The sequence below is a fragment of the Salmo salar genome, unplaced genomic scaffold (genome assembly GCF_965601325.2).
Source record: "Salmo salar unplaced genomic scaffold, fSalSal1 ptg000432l, whole genome shotgun sequence".
Classification (NCBI taxonomy): Eukaryota; Metazoa; Chordata; class Actinopteri; order Salmoniformes; family Salmonidae; genus Salmo; species Salmo salar.
Window position 1 is genome coordinate 3,276,315 of NW_027675387.1, and position 6,186 is coordinate 3,282,500.

The 6,186-nt window shown below is 49.3% G+C and overlaps 1 protein-coding gene across 1 annotated transcript in view; it reads right to left on the reverse strand.

The window, feature by feature from the left end:
- Positions 1–4,693: 4,693 nt before the first annotated feature.
- The window catches only part of LOC145876031 (uncharacterized), a 12,697-nt gene continuing 11,204 nt past the window's right edge, over positions 4,694–6,186 (reverse strand). The window contains exon 3 of the mRNA XM_082971804.1: positions 4,694–6,186. This exon is cut by the window's right edge and continues 1,557 nt beyond it. The gene's annotated coding sequence lies outside the window, so the exon portion shown is untranslated.

Consider the following 6,186-nt stretch of genomic DNA (forward strand, 5'->3'; position numbering starts at 1 on the left):
GACCTGATCCTAGATCATAATGAATCAGATTACATGGAGAGGGGGGACCTGATCCTATATCATAATGAATCAGATTACATGGAGAGGGGGGGACCTGATCCTAGATCATAATGAATCAGATTACATGGAGAGGGGGGACCTGATCCTAGATCATAATGAATCAGATTACATGGAGAGGGGGGACCTGATCCTAGATTATAATGAGTCAGATTACATGGAGAGGAGGGACCTGATCCTAGATCATAATGAGTCAGATTACATGGAGAGGGGGGACCTGATCCTAGATCATAAATAATCAGATTACATGGAGAGGGGGGGACCTGATCCTAGATTATAATGAGTCAGATTACATGGAGAGGGGGGACCTGATCCTAGATCATAATGAATCAGATTACATGGAAAGGGGGGGACCTGATCCTAGATTATAATGAGTCAGATTACATGGAGAGGGGGGGACCTGATCCTAGATCATAATGAATCAGATTACATGGAGAGGAGGGACCTGATCCTAGATCATAATGAATCAGATTACATGGAGAGGGGGGACCTGATCCTAGATCATAATGAATCAGATTACATGGAGAGCCGGATATATATAATATACCCTACTATTGTTTAATATTTAATATGCCATAAACTATTGTTTTTTTAACAGTTTCATTAATTCATTGTAATTAACTTAATCATTATGACACACCCCTCTCTATTGTCATTGGTTGCACTAATTGCACTGTTTGTCAACATAACCTGGTTCAAGTATTGATGACATCACCCTGAAGACGGCACAGTGATGCTGAAACGTTGGTAAATATCCAATCAATTACTGGGAGTTTATATATGGAGTGTGGGATTCTCTTTATTTTGATAGTTTATAACTCTTATGTAGTTGCCATCTTTTTGTGTTTTTCAGGCAGCCTGGGAAAGAACTGAAAAAACTCACTAAAGAGTCAAGACAGAGACACCAGAAAGACCCAAGAAGACTTGGACGCAGCATCAGAGGACAGAGAGGGATGTTCAGAACTCACTCAGTCTGGTCAGTTGGTGAGGGTAGACTTGGAGGCTGCTTACCTGACACGAAGTCTGGAGGACATGGAGGAAGTCCCCCCTCCTCTCCCCTACCTTCCCTATACCCCCTCCTCTCCCCTACCTTCCCTATACCCCCCTGTCCCCTACCTTCCCTATACCCCCCTCCTCTCCCCTACCTTCCCTATACCCCCTCCTCTCCCCTACCTTCCCTATACCCCCCTCCTCTCCCCTACCTTCCCTATACCCCCTCCTCTCCCCTACCTTCCCTATACCCCCCCCCTCTCCTCTACCTTCCTATACCCCCTCCTCTCCCCTACCTTCCCTATACCCCCTCCTCTCCCCTACCTTCCCTATACCCCCCTCCTCTCCCCTACCTTCCCTATACCCCCCTCCTCTCCCCTACCTTCCCTATACCCCCCTCCTCTCCCCTACCTTCCCTATACCCCCCCCTCTCCCCTACCTTCCCTATACCCCCTCCTCTCCCCTACCTTCCCTATACCCCCTCCTCTCCCCTACCTTCCCTATACCCCCTCCCCTACCTTCCCTATACCCCCCTCCTCTCCCCTACCTTCCCTATACCCCCCTCCTCTCCCCTACCTTCCCTATACCCCCCTCCTCTCCCCTACTTTCCCTATATCCTCTCCCCTACCTTCCCTATAACCCCCTCCTCTCCCCTACCTTCCCTACACCCCCCTCCTCTCCCCTACCTTCCCTATACCCCCTCCTCTCCCCTACATTCCCTATACCCCCTCCTCTCCCCTACATTCCCTATACCCCCTCCTCTCCTCTACCTTCCCTATACCCCCTCCTCTCCCCTACCTTCCCTATACCCCCTCCTCTCCCCTACCTTCCCTATACCCCCTCCTCTCCTCTACCTTCCCTATACCCCCTCCTCTCCCCTACCTTCCCTATACCCCCCCTCCTCTCCCCTACCTTCCCTATACCCCCTCCTCTCCCCTACCTTCCCTATACCCCCCCTCCTCTCCCCTACCTTCCCTATACCCCCTCCTCTCCCCTACCTTCCCTATACCCCCTCCTCTCCCTTATACCCCCTCCTCTCCCCTACCTTCCCTATACCCCCTCCTCTCCCCTACCTTCCCTATACACCCTCCTCTCCCTTATACCCCCTCCTCTCCCCTATAACCCCTCCTCTCCCCTACCTTCCCTATACCCCCCTCCTCTCCCCTACCTTCCCTATAACCCCTCCTCTCCCCTACCTTCCCTATACCCCCTCCTCTCCCCTATCTTCCCTATACCCCCTCCTCTCCCCTACCTTCCCTATACCCCCTCCTCTCCCCTACCTTCCCTATAACCCCTCCTCTCCCCTACCTTCCCTATACCCCTCCTCTCCCCTACCTTCCCTATACCCTAATCCTCCTCCCCCCTACCTTCCCTATACCCCCTCCTCTCCCCTACCTTCCCTATACCCCCCCCTCCTCTCCCCTACCTTCCCTATACCCCCTCCTCTCCCCTACCTTCCCTATACCCTCCTCCTCTCCCCTACCTTCCCTATACCCCCTCCTCTCCCCTACCTTCCCTATACCCTCCTCCTCTCCCCTACCTTCCCTATACCTCCCCTCCTCTCCCCTACCTTCCCTATACCCCCTCCTCTCCCCTACCTTCCCTATACCCCCTCCTCTCCCCTACCTTCCCTATACCCCCCCTCCTCTCCCCTACCTTCCCTATACCCCCCTCCTCTCCCCTACCTTCCCTATACCCCCTCCTGTCCCCTACCTTCCCTATACCCCCTCCTCTCCTCTACCTTCCCTATACCCCCTCCTCTCCCCTACCTTCCCTATACCCCCTCCTCTCCCCTACCTTCCCTATAACCCCTCCTCTCCCCTATACCCCCTCCTCTCCCCTACCTTCCCTATACCCCCCTCCTGTCCCCTACCTTCCCTATACCCCCCCCCCCCCCCCATTATGTTGGACCATCATGTTTATTTGTTTGAATCTTGTCTTTGTTTGTGATCAGGTTAGAAGAGAATGACTCCTCAACCCAAGAGGCCCTGGAGCAGCTGTGATCAGGTTAGAAGAGAATGACTCCTCAACCCAAGAGGCCCTGGAGCAGCTGTGATCAGGTTAGAAGAGAATGACTCCTCAACCCAAGAGGCCCTGGAGCAGCTGTGAGAGAGCAGCAGTGTGGAAACATTTGGGGAAATTTAAGGAAGGTTTCCTGGTAAAGAGGATTGACTGTTACGTAAAGGGTCAGAGCCACTGAGTGGACAAAATATTAAGGATACCTTCCTAATACTGAGTTACGCCTGGTCAGTTTGTCATGGAAAGAAAGGTGTCCTTAATGTTTTGTGTAAATTACATAATAACTATACATTTATGGATTGATTTATATAGCCTATTGTTTTCTATTTATTCAACCTGCCATCTACCCACCTGGGGACTGAGGGTTATGAGAGAACCCCCACATCACTAGCTTCTCTTTATTCAACCTGCCATCTACCCACCTGGGGACTGAGGGTTATGAGAGAACCCCCACATCACTAGCTTCTCTTTATTCAACCTGCCATCTACCCACCTGGGGACTGAGGGTTATGAGAGAACCCCCACATCACTAGCTTCTCTTTATTCAACCTGCCATCTACCCACCTGGGGACTGAGGGTTATGAGAGAACCCCCACATCACTAGCTTCTCTTTATTCAACCTGCCATCTACCCACCTGGGGACTGAGGGTTATGAGAGAACCCCCACATCACTAGCTTGCAGGTTCTGCAGCCTTGTAAAGATAAGGAGGGGATGACTGGGAGGCAGGTTGGCATTTATTGTCATGAATCTTGCCCTGGAGGCAGGTTGGTATTTATTGTCATGAATCTTGCCCTGGAGGCAGGTTGGCATTTATTGTTATGAATCTTGTTCTGGAGGCAGGTTGGCATTTATTGTCATGAATCTTGTTCTGGAGGCAGGTTGGCATTTATTGTCATGAATCTTGCCCTGGAGGCAGGTTGGCATTTATTGGTATGAATCTTGCCCTCTAGGCAGTTCAGCAAAGTATTCACTAGCTGGCACAGGCACAAAGTAATACAATCAGATTTTAATCCTTACCTCAACCCTAACCACACTGCTAATCCTTCCCTTAAATTAAGACCATAAAACAACATTATTTTCCACAGCCAATTCTGACTTTGCAGCTGACATATCTAGAGGAAATCGCACAGTTCTGCCTCCAGGTCAAGATTCATGACAAACGTCAACATGAGACAGGGAGAAGCAATGTAAAAATCAATAACGAAATTGTTTTCACAATTAACATGCTTTTTCTTGTTTCAAGTATGTTTTATTATGAAAAGTACAATATATCCATGTATACTTGTACAACTATGGAGCGTATGTCCACATATAATTGTACAATTTGTTTTTCCAACATAAAAAGACAAGAAATGATCACATTGGTATTTTAACGGTGTTATTGTAAGAGTTTAAATGTTTAAACAGAGGATACATCTAAAACAGGATAAAACAAGTGCAGTATGTTGTGAGAATGTTACTTTAACGTCGACTCATAACGTCACACTATAACGTCATGGGAGTCTTGTGGAAAGACTAACGGTGTTATTGTAAGAGGTCATGGGTCAAGGTCCTCACAATTATAGGAAGATGCGCATGTGTGTGTGTGAGAGTGTGTCCTGTGTGTGTGTATGTGTCCTGTTTGTGTGTGTGTGTGTGTGTGTGTGTGTGTGTGTGTGTGTGTGTGTGTGTGTGTGTGTGTGTGTGTGTGTGTGTGTGTGTGTGTGTCCAGTGTGTGTGAGTCCAGTGTGTGTGTGTGTGTGTGTGTGTCCAGTGTGTGTGTGTGTGTGTGTGTGTGAGTCCAGTGTGTGTGTGTTTGTTTGTCTAGTGTGTGTGTGTGTGTGTGTGTGTTTGTCCAGTGTGTGTGTGTGTGTGTGTGTGTGTGTGTGTGTTTGTCCAGTGTGTGTGTGTGTGTGTGTGTGTTTGTTTTTGTCCAGTGTGTGTGTGTGTGTGTGTGTTTGTCCAGTGTGTGTGTGTGTGTGTGTTTGTCCAGTGTGTGTGTGTGTGTGTGTTTGTCCAGTGTGTGTGTGTGTGTGTGTTTGTCCAGTGTGTGTGTGTGTGTGTGTTTGTCCAGTGTTTGTGTGTGTGTGTCCAGTGTGTGTGTGTGTGTGTGTCCAGTGTGTGTGTGTGTGTGTCCAGTGTGTGTGTGTGTGTGTCCAGTGTGTGTGTGTGTGTGTCCAGTGTGTGTGTGTGTGTGTCCAGTGTGTGTGAGTCCAGTGTGTGTGAGTCCAGTGTGTGTGAGTCCAGTGTGTGTGTGTGTGTGAGTCCAGTGTGTGTGTGTGTGTGTGTTTGTCCAGTGTGTGTGTGTGTTTGTCCAGTGTGTGTGTGTGTGTGTGTGTGTGTGTGTGTTTGTCCAGTTTGTGTGTGTGTTTGTCCAGTGTGTGTGTGTGTGTGTGTTTGTGTGTGTGTTTGTCCAGTGTGTGTGTGTGTGTGTTTGTCCAGTGTGTGTGTGTTTGTCCAGTGTGTGTGTGTGTGTGTGTGTTTGTCCAGTGTGTGTGTGTGTGTGTGTGTTTGTCCAGTGTGTGTGTGTGTGTGTGTGTGTTTGTCCAGTGTGTGTGTGTGTGTGTGTGTGTTTGTCCAGTGTGTGTGTGTGTGTGTGTGTTTGTCCAGTGTGTGTGTGTGTGTGTGTGTTTGTCCAGTGTGTGTGTGTGTGTGTTTGTCCAGTGTGTGTGTGTGTGTGTGTCCAGTGTGTGTGTGTCCAGTGTGTGTGTGTGTGTGTGTCCAGTGTGTGTGTGTGTGTCCAGTGTGTGTGTGTGTGTCCAGTGTGTGTGTGTGTGTGTCCAGTGTGTGTGTGTGTGTGTCCAGTGTGTGTGTGTGTGTGTCCAGTGTGTGTGTGTGTGTGTCCAGTGTGTGTGTGTGTCCAGTGTGTGTGTGTGAGTCCAGTGTGTGTGTGTGAGTCCAGTGTGTGTGTGTGTGTGTTTGTCTAGTGTGTGTGTCCAGTGTGTGTGTGTCTGTGTGTATCCAGTGTTTGTGTGTGTGTGTGTCCAGTGTGTGTGTGTGTGTGTATTTTTGTTTGACCAGTGTGTGTGTGTGTGTGTGTGTGTCCAGTGTGTGTGTGTGTGTGTCCAGTGTGTGTGTGTGTGTGTGTGTGTGTGTCCAGTGTGTGTGTGTGTGTGTGTGTGTGTGTCCAGTGTGTGTGT